The sequence below is a fragment of the Anabrus simplex genome, chromosome 4 (assembly GCF_040414725.1).
Source record: "Anabrus simplex isolate iqAnaSimp1 chromosome 4, ASM4041472v1, whole genome shotgun sequence".
NCBI lineage: Eukaryota > Metazoa > Arthropoda > Insecta > Orthoptera > Tettigoniidae > Anabrus > Anabrus simplex.
The window spans coordinates 137889435-137911729 of NC_090268.1; the positions used below are offsets into that span (position 1 = coordinate 137889435).

General features: G+C 43.0%; 1 pseudogene; it reads left to right on the forward strand.

Moving 5' to 3' along the window:
• The first annotated feature begins 2672 nt into the window (after positions 1-2672).
• Positions 2673-3539, forward strand: LOC137500467 (uncharacterized; annotated as a pseudogene).
• Positions 3540-22295: the final 18756 nt, after the last annotated feature.

Here is a 22295-nt window from a genome sequence, read left to right on the forward strand (position 1 = left end):
CAAAGGCGGAGAGAGCGGAAGAGCTGCCTTCAGGACTCACAATCCTGGTTGTATTTTCGTGGTCTTCGGGCCACACTAGAAATAACTTTCATCAGTGATGGAAGTGTCAAAGTCCTTAATGGCAACTCCGGCGGAGATGAAGACCATCGGTACGGTGTAGGATGAGGCACTCTATCTTCCTGGGAGTTAATGCAGAGAGGAACGTAGCGTTTGTTCTCAAGAGGAGCGGCTACAAAAGGCGTCTGTGATGATGATGTTGATGCTTGTTTTTTAAAGGGGCCTAACATCGAGGTCATCGGCCTATAATGGTACGAAATGAAATTACAACAAAAATTCAAAATTATCTACTGACCAAAATAAGAGAGATCGTCATGAAGAAGGAATGGATGGACATGAAACAAAAAAACAACCAAAAGCGAGCAAAGAAAAAAATAGCGGATCCAACCAAAACAAGGATCATAAACAGCTTCTTATTACTGACCAAGGGACCACTCAAAGCACAATCCTGAATCGAGGATGCGTTTTGTCTAAAGGGGTGCAAAATCCACGTCTAAGGCCCCACAGAATGGTACATGCCGCGAGTAAAGTAGAACCATGGTATTTGTCATGTTGGGGTTCTAATCAAAAGTAGCGAAGACTCACGGTGTTCCACACAAGATGGTACTACTCATAAGTATTGTACTTCGTACTGTTGCGGACTCCTCACGTCACCGGCACCTATTGCTATGAAAATCGCTATGCACATAACCTTTCTTCTACTATTAATATGGGCTTACACTCATCTTGATATAAACCGTACTTTTTCTGCAACTGGACTTGCATACTTCAGTGATTTTCGACACATCATACTTTGCATGAACTCGGCTCTATTCATCTCTACGATCTACGATAAACTGACTTTCTTCTCGCCAGCTGACGTAATACGACATCGCCTGGTTTGTCGCGCATGCTCCAGTAACCTCTGGAATCTTCCAGACCTATTTTTTCTCATTATTTCCCCTCTACTCCACCGTATAAATACCTGGCCTCTCTCTGGATATTCTGAGATGTACTTTGGCCTGTGTGGAGAGGGGAACATCTAACGTCGTCTCCGTCCTTAGGGACATGTGCCCAGGAGTCTCCATTTTCGGGCAGTACCACCTGTTTCATGATGAGGTATGACAAACGCTTAATTTATTTTCTGTAAATACATCTACTTGCATCGGAAGCTACTTTCCTTTGAATTTCTCACAGGGAGCATGGCATTTCCAGGCTGAGATTTCACTCGTCCTTTCAATATTTAAAATCTCTATTGTCGAACCAAGTGTCAACTTTGTTTCTAACTGTGCGTGTGGTATATTTGCAACTCCGTGACTTCTACACACACTCGTATCTAATCAGTGCTTCGCCATTTGTGCTTCTGAATGGCTTGAAACTGCTTCATTTGAACTATATGGTGATTTCTGCCTGCATGACAACGTTACTTTGTGTCAATTCGGGTGGTAACTGAAGTGTTATGACTTGCATATTACTTTCGAACTTCGTTTCGAACATTTCCTGCTGATATACTCTGATTTTGTAACTGTAAACATCTTTTTTTATTCTTGTTGTTATTCTGGCTTTCTCTTCTTATAGTCGTATTTATCCTTTCCTTGTTTGTCCCTTTCCATTCCTGCTTTATTCTCACTTATTTGCTTTCTTTCTCGTGGATATCTTATTTTGGTGTAATAGATTTGTATTTTGTATATGTGGTTGGGAAAATTCCATATTTATACATATTGTTCATTTCATGTAAATATCTAGAGTTTCGATTTAATTATTTCAATATATCTGTTTCCAAATTTTATCATGGTTTCTCATCTATTTTCATCTGTCATGTCCCTTATTCCTCCTCACACTCTCCTTTAATTTTCTAATGTTATTAATCACTGTTTCTGCTGCGCTATGTGTTGTTACTCTGGAATGCTTGTTGGAGATTTTGATTACCGCGGCCTCTATTCTCAAGTCCGCATTTACCTCACGGCGTGAATATTACCACCTACTGATTTGAAACTATTTGGCGTTATCGATACTTTGTGATCTTACCTTGGCACTATTATACATATATAATATATGCACATAACCCCCATGACGGGTTACAGTACAGATAACGCAGACCTATTGATTTTCTCACACAATGGCGCCACTCATAGCCAACGCAAACCGATGAGGTTCCTCACCTAGGTGTACTAGTCACGGGTGCCGGTATTCCCGCGGTGTTTCTCACATAGTGGGTACTAATCACAGGCAACGCAGACCCATGGTGTTGCTCATATAGTGGTACAACTCACAGGCAACGCCCAGACCCGCGGTGTTGCTCACATGGGTACGACGTACGGGCACTGGAAAACCCCAGGCCAAGCTCATGACTTGTACTAATTACAAACCTATTTCGTACAGTGGTACTACTCGCAAGTACAGGCAACCTATGGTGTTCCCCGCGTGCAAAGGCGTCTGTTCTCCAGGTCAGGAGCGGCCAACTACCTGCTGGTAGCAACTCTAAAATGCTTCGCGACAGGCTCCGTCACAAGCCGGCCGTAAAAACATACCGCCACAGCTTTATGAAAATGTTGTCTCATGGAATCGGAACCACGACTAGGGCGTCCCGCGAAAAAAGCGACACGTGATGGCAGGGCCCAGCCAGCACGAAAAGTATGCAAGGGTTACCGTCGTACGGGCGGCGACGGCTAAACAAGCGAGCCCCCACATTATGTATAGCATCACTGAATGTCGGGACTATGTCTGGTCGAAGCAGTGAACTGGCCACAGCACTTGAAAGATGCGTATAGACATCTGCGCGGTGCAGGAGACAAGATGGAGTGGAGAAATGTCACGCGAAATTGGGTGTGGATACAAACTCATATACAACGGAACCCGAAGAACGGCTAACGGCGTTGGCATTGTTATATCAGCAAAATTTGATGGTTCTGTCTCTGAGGTGCAACGCTACGATGATCGATTGATGAAAATCGTATACGCCGCGGATAGAAGGAAGGTGCATTTTTTCAGTGCCTACGCTCCACAAACCGGCCTAGACGCGGAAACAAAAGATGCCTTCTGGGAACTGCTTGATGAGAAGACTGCTGAAGTGCTAACAGAAGACTACCTTATCGTTGCCGGTGATCTGAATGGACACGTTGGAGAGAGGAAAGAAGACCACACTGCCCTTGGTGGACATGGATATGGAGAGAAGAACGGCGACGGGCAACGAACTCATGATCTGATCATCACGAACACCTGGTTCAAAAAGCGTGATACTCATCTAATCACGTACTACAGTGGCTCAGATTGACTACAACCTTGTGAGACGACGGAATTTCAAAGATGTTCTAGATACAAAAGTTGTTCCTTACGAAACCGTCGCGATGTAACACCGACCTGTCATCTGTACGCTACGGATGAAGTCGCCAAGAGCCGAATACATACCCAGAAATGGGCCTAAAAGAAAAATGGTAGCACTACAAGGAGAAGGAGGCCGACATTGTTACAAAAATTACAGTGCCACCAATCTCCATGGTTGAAGAGAGCTGGACTAAACTGATGATGACGATGCTTGTTGTTTAAAGGGGACTAACAGCGAGGTCGACAGCCCATAATGGTACGAAATGAAATAACAAAAAGTTCAAATTCATCCACTGACCGAAATAAAATTTTAAAAATGGCATGAAGAATGAATGGATGGACATGAACCCAACAAAAGCAACAAAAAACAAAAACAAACCAACAACTAACAGTGGATCAAACTCAAAAGATCGTAAATAATAGTGGATACTGACCAAGGGACCATTTATAAAGCACAATGATGCCTGATGTCAATAGGGGTGCAAAATCCACGACTAAGGCCCCACAGAATGGTACATGTCGCGAGTAAAGTAGAACCATGGTATTTGTCATGTTGGGGTACTAATCAAAAGTAGATGATGATGATGATGATAATGATGATGCTTGTTGTTTAAAGGGGCCTAACATCGAGGTCATCGGCCACTAATGATACGAAATGAAAGAACAAAAATGTCAAATTCATCCACTGACCAAAGAAAAATAATAATGCCATGAAGAATGAATGGATGGACATGAACCCAACAAAAAAAAGGAAACAAACAACCAAAATACAGTGGATCAGACTCAAACAAAGATTAGACATAATTGATTACTGACCAAGGGACCACAAATAAAGCACGATGAAGCTTGATGTCTAAAGGAGTGCAAAATCCATGTCTAAGGCCCCACAGAATGGTAGATGTCGCAAGTAAAGTAGAACCATGGTATCTGTCATGTTGGGGTGCTAATCAAAAGTAGCGAAACTAACGGTGTTCCACACAAGACGGTACTACTAACAAGTATTGCACTTCGTACAGGTAACGCAGACCTATGGTGTTTCTCACACAATGGCGCCACTCATAGCCAACGCAAACCGATGAGGCTCCTCACCTAGGTGTACTAGTCACGGGCGCCGGTATTTCCGTGGTGTTCCTCACATAGTGGGTACCAATCACAGGCAACGCTGACCCACGATGCCGCTCATATAGCGGTACAATTCACAGGCTACGCCCAGACCCGCGGTGTTGCTCATATTGGACGACGCACGGGTACTGGAAAACCCCAGGCCAGGCTCTTGATTGCTACTAATCAGAAGCCTATTTCGTACCGAATTTAGTGATACTACTCGCAAGTACAGGGAATCCATGGTGTTCCCCGCATGATGGTACGAATCAAAAGTAGTGTCATGTTTCTAATTCAATCATCCCTTGGTCACCCCTCTTAGACGCATCTCACGACAGGCAGGGGATACCTTGGGTGTAGTATTCGTCTGCGTCCCCCACTCACAGGGGGTAAAGAGAGATGAAAAAGAAGAAAGAAGGGATCCGTACTTCGAAAAATGAAGTAACGGACCAAGAAAGGCAAGGGCCACGAAGGGCGTGAAAAACAAAGACTCCCTAGGCCTCGAATGCTCTAATACCGTCGGGGTCGGAAAATAAAGGGAATGGATGATGATGATGCTTCTTGTTTAGAGGGGCCTAACTTCGACGTCATCGGCCCCTAATGGTATGAAATGAGATAACAAAAAATGAAAAGCATCCACTGACCAAAATAAAAAAATAAAATAATGTCATGAAAAATGAATGGATGGACATGAACACAACAAAAACAAAAAAAACAGTGGATCAGACTCAAAAAGTGTTGTACATAATAGCATTAGTGACCAAGGGACCACTTATAAAGCACAATGATGCTAATGGCATTTATCGAGAGTAAAGGAGAACCTTGATATTTCTCAAGCTGCGGTACTAATCAAAGGTAGCGTAAACTCACGGTGTACCAAACATTAAGGTACTACTCACAAGTATTGTACGTCGTAAAGGTAACGCAGACCTATGGTGTTTCTCACACAATGACGCCACTCATAACCAACGCAAACCGATGACGTTCGTCACCTAGGTGTACTAATCACGGGCGCCCGTATTCCCGTGGTGTTCCTACAGAGTGGGTACTAATCACTGGCAACGCAGACCTACGGTGTCGCACGTATAGTGGTACAACTCACAGGCTACGCCCAGACCCGCGGTGTTGCTCATATTGGACGACGCTCGGGTACTGGAAACCCCCAGGCCAGGCTCTTGACTGCTACTAATCACAAGCCTATTTCGTACCGAATTTAGTGATACTACTCGCAAGTACAGGGAATCCATGGTGTTCCCCGCATGATGGTACGAATCAAAAGTAGTGTCATGTTTCTAATTGAATCATCCCTTGGTCACCCCTCTTAGACGCCTCTCACGACAGGTAGGGGATACCGTGGGTGTGTTATTCGTCAGCCTCCCCCACCCACAGGGGGTGTGTGTTTGGTCCGCGAGAGGTATTTTATTTCCCTCAAGTCCGCCGGCAAGCCGGTTAGGACCCCCCTATCCGCCACCTGGGACGCGCCACGTGGGAGTATCACCTCTCCCCCTGCTAGGCCTGCGTAGCAGGTTCGTGGAACAAGAGTTGACCAAGGGATGTCGGATGGGATAGACGAAAGTGAGGAGCCTGGCACAAGTAAGTTGAAGCAATGCCAAACTCAGCTAAGGGTCCCTGGTCGCCAATCCACACTCCCAAGTTGAGAGCCACTTGGGTCCCTTTTAGTCGCCTCTTACGACAGGCAGGGGATACCGCGGGTGTGTTCTACATGTGCGTCCCCCATCTGTAGGGGGTTGACTAAACTGAAAGACACCGTTCATGAAGCCGCACGCTCTATTCTTTGAACAACTAAACCAGGACGACGTAGGATTGACAATGACACGTGGCTTTGGAATGACGTTGTTAAAGATGCAGTGCGGAAGAAGAAACAGCTGTAAGATGAGTTTCTTTCAGATAAAACACCATCTCGTTTAATGCCTACAAAACAGCCCGTAGTGAGGCGAAGGAGGCCATTGCTGTAACAAAAGCAAACCGATATGTTGACCTATATGCAAAACTTGACACGCGCGAAGGCGAGCGGGACATTTACCGGCTACTCAAATCGAGGCACCGCAAAACGGAAGACATCCAACGGTTTTACGGCATCATTGACGAAAAAGGTGACCTGCTGGTCGACTGGAAGAAAGCGCGAGAACGCTGGCGGAGCTATTTTGAGAAACTTTCTAGAAACTTTCAAGAATTTTCTCACCCATCAATCCCAACCACCTCCGCTATTGAAGGCCCTGGGAAGGAAATTGAGGTCACGGAAGTTCAGGCTGTTCTGAAGGAGATGAAACCAGGGAAAGCCACCGGCCCCAATGATCTTCTGGCAGAGTTCTGGTGCTCTGAACAGTGGGATGCGGCAATATGGGTAACAGAGCTCTTCAATCAAATCATCAATGAAGGTCAAAAACCATCAGATTGGCGACGTAGCATTACCGTATCAATCTTCAAGAAGAAGGGAAGTCCTGCCGATTGTTCTAATTATCGCCCGATCAGACTTCTTAGCCACGCAATGAAGATCTTCGAACGTATTCTTGCCAAAAGGATTCGCCAGATAGCCAAACTTACAACGAACCAAGCTGGATTCGTAAAAAATTGTGGCACAACAGATGCAATCAACGCTGCACGGCTGTTAGTTGAGAAACACCATGAAAAATATAAACCTCTTAATCTCACTTTTCTGGATTTTGAGAAGGCCTTTGATCGGATGCCACATGACCTAATCTGGTTAGCACTACGAGAACATAGCATTCCGGAGTACCTTGTTAAGTGGGTACAGATGCTCTACGTAGATGATGGTGATGATGCTTGTTGTTTAGAGGGGCCTAACATCTAGGTCATCGGCCCCTATGGTGTGAAATAAGACGAAATGTGAGTACAATTTAAACGTACAAATTCATCCACTGACCCGAATTCAAAACGTGATGATGAGGAATGAATTGATGAATATGAATTTAAAATAAGCAGTGGATAAGACGCGCAATGCCTCACATTCCCAGAAAAAAAATGTTACTGACCAAGGGACTGTTTCCAAAGCCCAATCCTGAATCGATTATGCTTGTCTGAATGGGTCAATATCTATGTCTACGATCCTTCATAATGGCACTTATCGGTAGTAAAGGAGAACCATGTTATTTCTTAAGCTGCGGCACTAATCAAAGGTAACGTAAACTCACGGTGTTCCAAACATTAAGGTACTACTCACAGGTATTGTACGTCGTAAAGGTAATGCAGACCTATGGTGTTTCTCACACAGTGGCGCCACTCATAGCCAACGTAAACCGATGAGGTTCCTCACCTAGGTGTACTAATCACGGGCGCCGGCATTCCCGTGGTGTTCCTCACATAGTGGGTACAAATCACTGGCAACGCAGACCCACGGTCTCGCTCATATAGTGGTAGAACTCACAGGCAACGCCCAGATCCGTGGTGTTGCTCACATGGGTACGACTCACGGGTACTGGAAACCCACACTGAACACCGCTTGAGTGCTACGAATCACAAAACTATTGAGTACCTAACAGTGTGGTACTACTCGCAAGTAAAAGCGATCCATGATGTTCCGCGCGTGATGGTACTAATCAAAAATAGTTTCATAGTTCTAATACAATCAGCCCTTGGTCGCCTCTTTTAGTCGACTCTCACGATAGGCAGGGGATACCATGGGTGTATTATTCGTCTGCCTCCCCATCCACAGGGGGTGTGTGTTTGGTTTCGCGAGAGGTATTTTATTTTCCTCAAGTCCGCCGGCAAGCCGGTTAGGACCCCTCTATCCGCCATCTGGGACGCGTCACGTGGGAGTATCACCTCTCCCTGCGTAGCAGGTTCGTGGTCTCTACGTAGAACCAAGGAGTTATGTTCAAGCTGCCTCAGGAGCGTCCGATGATTTCCGCATCACTGTAGGAGTAAATCAAGGCTCTGCCTTATCACCACAGCTGTTCATTCTTGTGATGGACACTGTTACATCAGACCTGCACAAGCCAATACCATGGACACTTCTCTATGCTGATGATGTCATGTTGGCTTCTGAGAATAAGTCTGATCTCCAGCGCCAAACAGAAGAGTGGAACAACCGACTAGCGTAATACGGCCTGCGCCTCAACAAAAAGAAGACAGAGTACATTACATTAGTTCGTCGAGAAGTTGGAACCATCCACGTTGATAGTGAAGATCTACCACGAGTAGAGAAATTTAAATATCTTCGCTCCACACTCTCTGGCGTTGGCAGACTTACTGATGAGGTCAAAACAAGGATACACGCAGCCTGGCTGAAGTGGCGAATGACAACGGGCGTCACCTGCGACCGTCGGTTGAAGGACCATCTGAAATCTAAGGTCTACCGGACTGTTATCCGTCCTGTTGCTCTCTACGGCACTGAGTGTTGGCCAGCTACAGAGGACGTAGAACGTCGACTAAGCGTCATGGAGACAAAGATGCTTCGGTGGACAGCTGGTATCACTGGACTGGATCATATTTCAAACGACAATATTAGGAAATGCTTTGGCGTTGCACCGATCCAGAAGAAAATGCAGGAAAACCGTCTACGCTGGTTTGGACATGTATTGCGTACAGAAGACAATACACTGGCAAAGTTAGCGTATATATTGGAAGTCGCTGGAAAGAGGCCCAAGGGACGGCGAAGACAGGGATGGATCGATATAGTGCACAACGACCTGAAAGCTATAAGACAACGAATCCACACAACGGACCCTGCCAACAGGCGGGACAAACGCTAAAGAAGAAGAAGAAGAAGAAGAAGAAGAAGAAGAAGAAGAAGAAGAATTCAGTAAAGCACAACACATAATTGACAATTGTAATGCTTTATTTTTCAACGGTGTTCTAGTGTTTTGTGACATTCTCGGTTCAGTGAGTTTCTGAAAGTAGTATTTAAAAATAATCTTCAAGCGTGTTTATTCCATCATCCCCTACAACAGTCTAATACTAATGGACAGGTTTCGTCTTGTAGTGGTGTTCTACGTTATAAATTTCTCATTGGCTCTCTGGAGTCAAATACGGCAAGGCTTTTATTTTTCATTAGTTTATGCCTCCATTACGAACTCGAGTACCACCGCAGTGAAATGATTGACAGACTTTCATCCGGTACGGAACATCACGGCCTGTGACATAACCACATCACTGTGACTAAAATACACGCACTAATGGGTCGTCCACTCATATGCTATGTGCGCGTGGGACGAAGAGCCCTGCTGCAGTAAAACTACCCAAAATAAGGCTGACGTATTTGAAAACCTTCAAACACCACCGGACTGAGCCAGAATCCAACCCGCTAACATGGGCTCAAATCACCACCACTCTACGATCTGAGCCACTCAGTTCGGCTCCACATCAATCCTTAGACTGCAAGGTCACTAGATGACGATGATACTTGTTGAAAGGGGCTGAACATCTAGGTCATCGGCACCTAATGGTAAGAAATATAATGATTTAAAAGTTCAAAATTATCCACTGATCAGAATAAAAGATCACTCACTAAATTTGTCACAGGCTGAGCAACTGAGATGTGATGAAGCAAGATCTGTGCTACTGTTAGCCACCAGCACAAACACTGTGCGATCTGCGAGTGTAGTTGCAGGAAGAAAGTTGAATGTACCTGAACTCTACTTCTTCTTCTTCTCTTCTTCAGGGCAATAATTAGTCCCACAAGGTCAGTCCCTGGTGTGGAATTTCCAGATTCATTAGGGTCTGTCATGTATTTATTATTTCCTTCACAAGTCCGTGCAGGTTCATACTGTAAGAATGCTGTACATCAATCGTCTTCCCGAACGCCCGCTAATCCTCTTTCCCGTTAGTAGAATTTGCAGCATCCTTCTTCCCACATAACCCTGGCTCCCTCTTTTCACGTGCCCACACGATCCGACTCCAGTTTCACTTTTTCACTAATTTGCATCACTTCCAGCCCTCCTCTCACTAACTCGATTCTTACTTTCTCCAGAACCGAGCAGAGTTAGCCGTTCGATTAGGGACGTTGCAGTTGTGAGCTTGCATTCTGGAGATAGTGGGTTCAAACCCTACTGTCAGCAGCCCTTATGATGGTTTTCCTTGGTTTCCCATTTTCATACCAGCCAAATGATGGGGATTTACCTTAATTGAGGCTGTACCTGTTGGTACACCTATAAGCCGCACATTTGAATTTTCCGCCTTAAAGTACTCCTCTACAGCTGAAACTCTGAACTTTAAAACTGAATTAATTCAACCGTTTATCAGAAGATGTCACTGTGTTCATTTCGAATTGTTTTTGTTTACTAATTATCAAGAAGTGTGGATATTCTCTCACAGATGTCTCTACCAAAAACTATGATCATGCACCCTGGTGCGAAGTGAAGGAACTTTCCTTGAAGATATTTTGTATTCATAAGTTTGTTCCTTACTAAATTTCGTTCTTTCTTTTGTGCGTTGGCAATATAAATCCTTTCTTTCCGCCAGTTTTGAAATTAGCCAATCGTAAATTTCTGTCATTAATTTTCAGCCACCACGAACCTGCTACGCAGGCGTAGCAGGGGGAGAGGTGATACTCCCACGTGGCGCGTCCCAGGTGGCGGATAGGGGGGTCCTAACCGGCTTGCCGGCGGACTTGAGGGAAATAAAATACCTCTCGCGGACCAAACACACACCCCCTGTGGGTGGGGGAGGCTGACGAATAATACACCCACGGTATCCCCTGCCTGTCGTGAGAGGCGACTAAAAGGGGCGACCAAGGGTTGATTGTATTAGAACCATGAAACTACATGTGATTAGTACCACCACGCGGAGAACACCAAGGGTTGCTTTTACTTGTGCGTAGTACCACTACATTAGGTACGAAATTGGTTTGTGATCAGTAGCACACAGGAGCACCGCGCGGTCGGCTTTTGCAGTACTTGTGATTATTACCACCATATGAGCGGGACCATGGGATGATAGCTACCATGGTTCTGCCTTGCCTATGATTAGAACCCACTATATGAGGAACATCACGGGATAGGGAGAGGTCCCTGTGGTTAGTACTCTTATGTGATGAACACCATAGGTTTGCGTTGCCTGTAAATGGCGCCGCAAAGTGAGAAAAGCATAGGTCTGTATTATGTCGAATTTCATAAGCTCTGAGTAGTACAATAATGTGTGGAATGCCGCAAGTGTCTGCTACTTTTGATTAGTACCGCAACAGAACAAATACCATGGCTCTATTTTGATAGCGATCAGTACCGTTATGAGGGGCGGATAACTGCGATTTAGGACCCCCTTTTGACTGCACGCATAATCGATTCCGTGTTATGCTGTAGCAGTAGTCCCTTGGTCAGAAATACTATATTGTCACGTCTGTTTATGTGAATGTGAGACATTGCGGGTCGCAACCACTGATTGTTTTAAATTCATGTCCATCCATTCATTCTTCGTTCTCACGTTTTTGAATTCTGGTCAGTGGAGAATTTTAGACTTTTAATATGTCATTCCATTTCGTCTCATTTCGTACCATTAGGGGCCGATGACCTAGATGTTAGGCCCCTTTAAACAACAATCATCAATCATCATCATCAATTTTCAGCCAATGGCGTCTTTCTTCTCCAATGTTGATGTGTAACTGTAAGCTACCCAATAAACGACTGTGGGTGTGTCTTAATCATTCATGAAAGGTCTCGAATGTTCCCCGAGAGTATAAAAGCTGCTGATTTTCCTGCCTCTACGCCACTCGTACAGCATGTAGCTTAGTGTATGGAAGTATAGCAGGAGGCGGGAAGCGCCTCTTTCATCTGCCAACAGCTCTTCTACGAGGTAATGGCCTTTTAACATCTTAATTTCTTGCTAGCTCAGCAGTTTAGCCTTCGGGGAAGGTCCGAAACTTTTTCAATGTAACCTACCTTTCTAAAAATGTAACTTAGTGCCGGGTTATGTAAAAATTTCTTATTACTTTAACTGTAAATCGGGGATAGAGAGTGTTTTACCCTCTCCAGCTCCCCTTCATTTTGAGTTGAGGTGAATACGTTTTCATAACCGTTTTTTCTAATGTGTTAAAATTTCCTTATACGAGACACCTCCCTAGCTTGGGAATAACACCTGTATCATCGGCCTAGTGCCCCTTAGGTTTTATAAGGTTTCATGTATGAGTGCAAGCAACGCCTCCATTAATCTTGGTATTTTGGGCCATCTAATTAACCTATTATTTTTCTTTTAAGGCCCTGTAGGCTGGGTACGAGATACCCCTGTTTAATTCTTATTAAGTTGTGCCTCGATGGCAAGTTATTGTAAAGTCTGGTATTGCCTTTAATAGGCTTGAAAAATTGAGAGCGGGTCAGCTCTTTATTGTGTGTGAAAAGTGCCTCTGGAAGGCTTGAGGTTAAAAGTTGGGAGCAAGTGCTCCATGTAATTAGGGGTTTTCTGCCCTTTAGTAATTTGTAGTTGTGAGCTGAGAGCTCAGAAATTATAAACTCGGGGCTCGAAGCCCAGATCGTGTAATGATCTCCTAAAACTTGTGATTTCTTTGTACCTGATTTTGGCTTGTTGATTTGTTACTTGTTGAATTTTGAAAGTCTATATGAAGATTGTTTATTTCTAAAAGTATAACCTTTATGAAAATTTTAATTCATCTTTCGGACTTGTAGTTAGACCCATTCCAGCCCGCACCTTCTTCCACCTCTGCATTCCACGGATAACTCCGTAACAGAAGCCACGATCAATTCCTTCCTATTCCTAGCCATTTCCTACCCCATAGCCGCCACAGGAACGAACTGTGCCGGTGCGACGTAAAGCACATTGCATTTTTTTTAACTTTCTCCAGTTTTTATGTCCAGTTGCGAACTTCGGCATTCCTATATATTAATGATGGTACTGGTTTTACGTCCCAAAAATAGCAATTGTTTGGTTTTGGGAGAAGCTGAGGTACGTGCCAGAATTTTGCCCCACAATATTTCTTTTAGTTGCTAGTAAATCTACCGACACGAGGCTGACGTACTTGAGCCCCTTCAAGCACCACCGGACTGAGTTAGATCGATGATGATGATGATAATGATGCTTGTTGTTTAAAGGGGCCTAACTTCAAGGTCATAGGCCCGTATGGTATCAAATGAGACGAAATGCAATTTAAAAGTACAAAATTCACCCACTGAGCAGTATCCAAAATGTTATGAAGAATGAATTGATGAAAATGTATTTTAAACAATCAGTGGATCTGACCCGTAATGCCTCACAATCCCAGAAACAATACTACTGATCAAGGGACTGCTTCCAAAGCACAATCCTGCATCGGTGATGCTTGTATAAAGGGGTTCAATATCCATGTCAACGGTCCCTCATAATGGCACTTATCGCTAGCAAAGCAGAACCATAGTGTCTCTCAAGTTGCGGTACTAATCAAAGGTAGTGTAAACTCACGATGTTCCAAACATTAAGGTACTACTCACAAGTATTGTACTGTCCCCGTTAAAATTGGCGATATTACGAGTATTTTAACAAGTGGAAAGCAAAAATTTTATTGTCTGCTTAAAACCGCAGCATGTCATCTGGGAAGTTGTGGCGAGCCGAGAACGAGTTTTTTTCGTCATTCAGAGGGGTGAGATACACCGAGACTGTGCCAAGGTCAGGCCAAACCACGTGACTGCCTTCGCACGCGCACAACCCAGCTTGTTTCTGGAATAGTCTGCGCAAATTAAAGGAGACCATCAGCCAATTACCGTTCTCGCTGAAGAACACGCCTCCCTGGCTAATTAGATAAAAGGCCTTGCTTCGAGTGAATCGTCCTCTTTATGCGCTTATTCTGAAGCTCTCTGAATATATTCTTCGCTGTGTGGAACATCACGTTACCGGACCACGTGGAAAGAAAATTTTCAAGTCAAGTCGACGCCCGTTCTACCAGAATTTAGTCTGATAATTAGTGAATTCTGTGGAATAAAAACGCCTAGGAGCCAAGTTAAGCGTGACAGTGTAGACGAGCTGTTTATATTCTGCGTGTGTTTGTGCAAAATACTTAATTTTGTCATCTCAGTTACAGCTTGTGACCAGCAATCTACGGAAGACGTCTTAGAATTGAACATCTCAAGATGAAGAATTCCGCAACCACCGGCAACACAATTTCATCGAGGGACACCTGTCGCAGAGCCTCCATGGAGCTGTAAAAATGTAAGGCGTCTCTGGTAATTGGAAGGAGACTGGCCGGAGTATGCTGAAATAACTGACTGTCGACGGGAATCGAACACCACAAAAACTTGAGTACCTTTTTAATTTAATTTATCTGTCTTATCTTTTGTACAACTAGAGGTCTTTCTTCTTAACTCGTAGATCTATTAGATTGCTGTAGTTAGAAATGTTTCATTTTTCTACTTCTTAAGGTGTCGTGGTAGACTAGGTACGTGTGAATGAAATTTTGAAAACTATTAGAGTAGACATGTAGGTTGTCTTTGAATGATTTCCCATGCTTAAGGAGCTTCATGTTTAATAATCACTGACCACACGATAAATCTACTTTCCTTGTAATATTGAAAGTTACCGGACGGAAAATTTGCGTGTACATTTTGAGTGAATAGGGTCGAACCTAGTGTCTTTAAGATCACTTGTTGCTTTTATGATGAAGTCATCTAATTTTACGATATTCCATGAGGATCAGTAGATGTAATAATCACTTTAATAATAATAATATTGACTAAAGATCGGGTAAAACAGAAGTAAACGCTCGTGAGCCATAAAACTACTGTAGAGTTCCTAAATGTGAGATGGAATGTGCTCTGTTCATGAAGGGACTGGAATATGGCCTATCCTGAGGGATATTTGTTGTATAATTGAGCAATTGATGAATTAATGGTGATATTTGATTTATTCTTGTGTATTTGGAGCGCAAGATGGATTATAATTATTGGAGCACGTGTTTGCGAGTGTATTTCACAAGTAGGAAGTAAAAATAACACGAGTAAGGCTCACGCTTGCGGTAAATTCAACCTGTAGCCCACATGATGGTAGTGCTTATGGATTTTACTAGAATCTTCCATTATAATTTCATGAATTAGATGAACTTGCGTTGATATGTGAAATGTATTTCTACCAAGTGATACCCATGACTTCGATCACTAGCTACCAGTAATGAAGGAGAATTTCAGTACACGGATTATTTTCTGCTAGACATTACGCGTCCCGACCACCAATAAAAATCATAAATAAATTTGCCAAATCAGGATTCGATGTAAATAGTGTACATAAAAACGTGTTTCCCTAGTGTGAATGTGTGTGTGTAAATGTGTATATTTCTCTTGTGTCATGTTGATTTCATTTAATTTTGATCTGGTCATGCACTTGCTGTGACGCAGATCATACTCATCGTTGTGTGTCGCCTTAAGAAATAATTTCATGCCCTTAAGTGAAAGTTTAATTAAGTCAAGTCAAGGAAGACTAGGAAGGAATTTATTTTCTTAATTAGCGAGATTTAAAAGGAAAGATCATCTCGTTACTTTATGAAGGCACTCGATTTGTTAATAAAATTTATTTAACTAGCTCCACGTTGGCAATGTAAATTTCTAAAAATCTGAAATACTTTAAGATTAATTTGAATAGAAATGAAATGCAAAGATCAGAGGTAGAAATTCGTTAGCCGCATGATTGCTTTGAAACATTGTGAAAATAAGTCATTAATAATTAATTAAAAATCATTACTCTAAAATGCTAATGATGATCATTAGGTAAATGATGAAGTGGAAAATTAATAAGAACACGATCGTGTGACAATGAAACAGGTTAATTGAATGATAAGAAAATAATAATAATAATAATAATAATAATCAGAATAATAATTAATTAATTTTGAGAATTTTGGAAACAATTTTTATTTTCTACTGAAGTTCATGTTGGTGTCATTGACCAATATTAAATACTGTAAATGACAAATTCAGTTGAATACATCTTAAAACCACGTGTTGAGACTACTTTAAATTGGTAAAGCTTTGAACACATGTTAATTTATTTGATTCTTTCAGTCAAATGTTTGGTTTGAAAAGGCAAGTGGCCTAATTACTTCTTTGGTTTCATTACAGCACAGTAAGGCTGGAGATATGAACACCTGTCACTCTAAATCGAGGAAGAAATCCAATATTATGAAAGTTTCTTTGTTAAAAGAAAAAAAATCATCAAGAATATTTCATTTGTTTGTCTGCTTACTGTATGTGAATAAATGTCAGAGTGTTGTTTTAATATTTCTTTTTATCCTGCTTGGTCATCAATCCTTAACAACCCTTAAATGCCTCTAGAAAGTGACAGCCAACGATCGAACGGTCCACCTTGGGATTCCTCGCTCGATGGCTGGGCTTAGCTCGGGAAAAATGGGGGCAGTACGTCGTACAGGTAACGCGCACCTCTGGTGTTCCTCACATAATATCGCCACTCATAGGCAACGCAATCACATAGTGTTCCCCACCTAGGTGTACTAATCACGGGCGCCGGTATTCCAGTGGTGGTCCTCACAGAGTGGGTACTAAACATAGGCAAGGAAGACCCACGGTGTCGCTCATATTGTGTTACTAAGCAGAGGCAACGCCCAGACCCGTGGTGTGTCTCACATAATGGTACTAATCACAGGCAACGCTCAGACCCGTGGTGCTCCGCATTTAGTGGTACTAATTACAGGTACTGGAAACCCACAGTGAACCCCACTGGACTGCAAAACTATTGAGTACTTAACAGAGTGGTACTACTCGCAAGTAAAGGCAACCCATGGTGTTCCCCGCATGATGGTACTAATCACAAGTAGTAAGTAGTTTCATGGTTCTGATTCAAACATACCTTGGTCGCCCCTTTTAGTCGCCTCTCACGACAGGCAGGGGATACCGTGGGTGTATTTTTCCTTCTGCGTCTCCCACCCACGGGGGTAGAGAGGGAGAAAAACGAAGAAAAAGAAGGGATCCGTCACTTCGAAAAATGAAATAACGGACGAAGAAAGGCAAGGGCCACAAAGGGCGTGAAAATGAAGGACTCCCTAGGCCTCGAATGCTCTAATACCGTCGGGCTCGGAAAAGAACAAGAGTTCAGCAAGGGAGGTCAGACAGGATAGACGAAAGTGAGGAGCCTGGCACAAGTAAGTGGAAGCAATGCCAAGACTCAGCTAAGGGCCCTGTGGTCGCCAATCCACACTCCCAAGTTGAGAGCCCTTTGGGCCCTTTTAGTCGCCTCTTACGACAGGCAGGATATACCGCGGGTGTATTCTACATGTGCGTCCCCCACCCGCAGTGGGTAGTGTGTTTGGTCCGCGAGAAGCATTTTATTTCCATCAAGTCCGCCGGCAAACCGTTTAGGACCCCCCTATCCGCCCCCTGTGACGCACCACGTGGGATTATCACCTCTCCCCCTGCTGCGCCAGCGTAGTAGGTTTGTGGAAGCAACAGAGACCCATGGCGTTTCTCACTTAGTGGGACTAATCACGGGCAACGCTCAAACCCGTGGTGTTCTTCACATTGTGGCACTAATCACAGGTAATGTTGACCCATAGTGTTCCTCGGATAGTGGTACTACTCATAGGTGACACAAAATCATTCAGAACACAGTGGAACCAACGTATTCAAGCGCAGCGTTCATCGCCTTCTCTCGCTAGACACTACAGTAGTCTGTGCACCCGAGCGCCCGCTCCCCCACGTGGCGGTGGAATGTATTCGCTGGTACCACTGATCTCTATACATGGATCGCTGATGGCAGCTCTCCGCTGCAGGAGAAAGTACGCCAAGTTGAGCGCGCGGTTCGCCATGTTGGCGTACCCGCCCTAAAGCTCTCCTTATGGGGAAGCAATGATAATATAATCAATTTTAAATCGCAATTAATGGCGCATTGGAATAACTAAAAATATAGGGGCATGTTCACTCAAAGCATAAGGACATTGGGAACACCGACACGTCATTCCGAGGTCAGTAAATCTCCGGGATAGCAATAAAAATGAGTGTATAATAACGGCCGACAAACATTAACTTAAGTGTTAAATACATGCAGTTAGCGATCAGTAATGCAATACGAGTGAAAAAACAGTTTCTGGAAACATTGCTGTAAATTTTATACATATATGCCACTAAAGTATGTATTCTTATGACTGAATTTTTCGTATTTTGAGCCAAAAATTCTGTTTTTCTTTTTATTCACACAAAAATAGTCACATTCTTCCTCTTTCAGAAAATGCTTTAATTTTAGTAATTCTGGCTTGTTTAAAGCTTGTAGAAGCCATTTAATATGAGCCCGCAAGACATTTAAAAGCCCAGAACCACACCTACTTCTCCTGTAACGGTATAATGATAGTTTGCTATGTTTTCGCTGGATATTCAAGAATTTCGCGGCGTATTTGCTGACAGTCACTTGTTCACTACGTAATCAATAAAATTACGTTATGTTAGGAAATATTGTAATTTGAACTGACGGAGAGAATGTTGTACCTCTTCCAAAATAGTATTCAATTTATATCTGCCACACATGTATACTTTGATAGTTTAAATATATTATGTATTTGTATTATTTACATTTAGGAATTCGTATTTGTGTTAATCGTAGTAGTACAAGCATGGCTCCCTTGTTTGTTTATATTTTACTAACATGCAGAAGTAACATGTGGTTTCAATTCAGCGAATGATATATCTAAACTAGTGATTTTTCATTGGTGTATTTCATCTTAATTCCTTTGTAAATGCGTGGGGTATTGCAATAAAACAGCACAGAACACCCGTAGAACTACAGTCAGGAGACCTGGCGTCACTGACTTAAGCATAAACAAAGCTAGCCCGCTCCTCGTGGTCTACTGCACGGTGAGCTCGCTGCCATCTTACTACGCCAGTCATCTTCTATTCGGCTTACTGCTACCCAAGCTACCAGCCATCCATGTATAGAGATCAGTGGCTGGTACTAATCACAGGCAACGCCCAGACCATTGGTGTTCCTCACATTAAGGTACTGCTCCTAGGTAACGTAGACCAATGAGGTTATTCACATGGTAGTACTAATCACAAGCAACGCCGACCTATGGTGTTCCTCACGTAATGGTAATAATCACACGTAGTCTTATTGTTCTATCATCACTTAGGCGCCCCTCTTACTCGCCTCTTACGACAGGCAGGGGATATTGAGGGTGCATTATTTGTCTGCGTCCCTCACCCACACTGGGTGCTACTTGAATGTATTTGTTGTTGGTATCTCTACTCCAGTGATCTTCATCCCTTTTCCTTCTCTCTCAAGTCTTGGTTCTACTAGTCCTGTTTCCTCCACTTTCCAATGCTTCTCTCCTTTCTTCCATATATTTCTCCGCTACCACAAGACACTGTATGACAAAATGCCTCGTCGCATCCCTGCTTGTATAGCGGCAATAAGAGTCCCTATCCTATATTAAATTCTGCCTCGTGAATGCTAAGTAAGGTGTACTCTCTGCATAAAGGACATATATCACTGCTCGTTTGTAATATGATTTAACAGCCCATTTTCTTTTCATCGACCAGTTCTGCTCCGTAAGTCACAGCCGTTCTGCCCACTGTACTTTCAAATTCTCAAATAGAGGAAGGAGGGTGTTGATTTTTTCAATATCACTAAGATTGTATCGCTGAATTTCCACATGTATATGATTATTGTTCCGGGAGGTACACCTCAAGGCCGCGCATTCAAATCTAGTGCCCAAATGAACTCCTCTATTGGTAAAACAGCGAAACTGAAACTACACCAAATGGAACTTTCATCAGAAGAGGTCACCACTAAAGTATTGAGTAATTTTGTTATTGTACAGTTTCCTAACCTGAGTGAATTTCTACTTGTTTTGTTTGATATTCATCAAGAAGATTGGACATTCTTCCACAGAGGACGTCACTAACAATCTATGTTCATGCACCCTGGTGCGAGGTATAAGGAGTTATAATTCAAAGACTTTTGTATTCGTAAGTTTCTTTTCTGATTGATGTTCATTTATTTTTGGGTTGGCAATATTTCCTTCTTATTTCCGCCAGGTTTGAATCTAGCCAATCCCAAATTTCTGTAATTAATTTTCAACCTATCACAGTCTTCTTCGATCTTGAGTGTAACTTTTAAATTGACCAATAAAATTGTGAGGGTGTGGCTGGTTTATTCGTGAAAGATCTCGAACCTTCCCTGAGGATTTATAAACTGCGGCATTTGCACGTCTCTTGGCCACTTGATCGTCATCTTATTGAGTGTGTGTGTCAAAGCAAGAAGCGGGCGGCCTCTTTCATCAGTCAGCAGTACATCGACAATGTAATGGTCACATAACATCTTTTTTTCTTGCTACCTCCGCAGTTTAACCCGAGGGAAAGGTCCGAATCTTTAACTATGTAACCAACTTTTCTAAAATGTAAATTTTCTATCGGCTAATGTAAAAACTTCGTAAACTCTTTAACTGTAAATCGGGGATAGAGAGTGATGTACCCTCTCGAGCTTCCCTTCATCTTGGTTTGAGGTGACTACGTTTCATAACTGTTTTTCATTCTGTAACGTGGTAATGTAATTTCTATACGAGTCACCTCAGTAGTTTGGGAATTGTCCCTGTTTCATCGGCCTAGTGCCCTTTAGGTTTTAAGTGTTCACATCTAGGAGTGCAAGTTTTCGCCTCCATTCATTTTGTGTTTGGGCCATTTATTTAACCGTAGTTCTTTTTCAATGAAGGCCCAATAGTTTGGGTATTAAATACCCCTGTTAATCATTTTTCAATTATAAGTTGTACCTTGAAAGGCCAGGAAATTAAGTTGATGTTGCCTTGAGTAGGCTTGAAAAACTGAGAGCCTGTTTGCTCTTTTTCGAAGTTTTTGTAAGATTAATTAATGCCTCTTCAAGGCTAGATGTTGTAATTTTGGGAGCAAGTGCTCTTTGAATTAGGGGATTTCTGCCCCTCACTAAATAATACCTCTTTCTTTTGCAAAATTGTAAAACTAGAGGCTTGAAGCCCAGAATTTGTAAAAATCACTAATCTTGGACTTTCCTACTCTTGTTTCAAGATTGCTTTTGTACCTGATATGTTGTTAAGTTAATTTTGGAAAAGAAATATAAGCTTTTAAAGTTTTAATTCAATTTTGATATTGTAGATAAACTCGTTCACCCCGACACCTTCTTTAACCTCTTTCTGCACCACGGGTAACCCCGTAACAATTATTATTAGGTGAAAATATAATGCAACTTCCAGCAACTTATTTCTTTTTTTTTTTTTTTTTTTTTCCAAGTTTGCTTTACATCGCATCGACACAGATAATGGCTAAGGCGACGATGGGATAGGAAAGGGCTTAGGAGTGGGTTGGAATTGACCGTGGCCTTAACTAGGAAAATGGGAAATCACGGAAAACCCTCTTCAGAGCTGCCGACAGTTGGCAAGCCCCCAGCTGCGCGCCCTTACCCGCAAGGCAAACTCGCTCAGTGCTTGTACTGTGTAGAGATGAGAAGAAAACATTGACTCACACTTTGCACTTTTGCTGAATTACAACAGACAAGAGCGAAGAGCTGCCAGTAGAAGATAATATAAAGTCGCCTGGGTAGTAGGGGAGTTGCTATGGTAACCATTGCGTCACTAACTCTGCTGGTGAAAACCCCTTCGCCCCGTGCCTCACCGGGCATGTGTATTCTTCTGATCTCCCAACAATACAGTCATAAACAGTGGCAGTGATTCTTAGTTCCATTACGTTTTTCTATTTAATTTACTAACAAGAAATACCGTCGGCCCGTAGCAAGGGAAGGACGAGCCGGGTGATGCTAGGAGCTAGGGGCGTCTTGGGTAGCTCTTCCTACCTAGCCTATTTTGTTATGAGAGGGACCGGCGTTTTAAAAATCTGGCTTGGGATTGAGAGAGGCCCGCAACATATATTTTCTAAAAGTAAAGTCTCTTTGTAACCTTGAAATTAAATTGACCATGG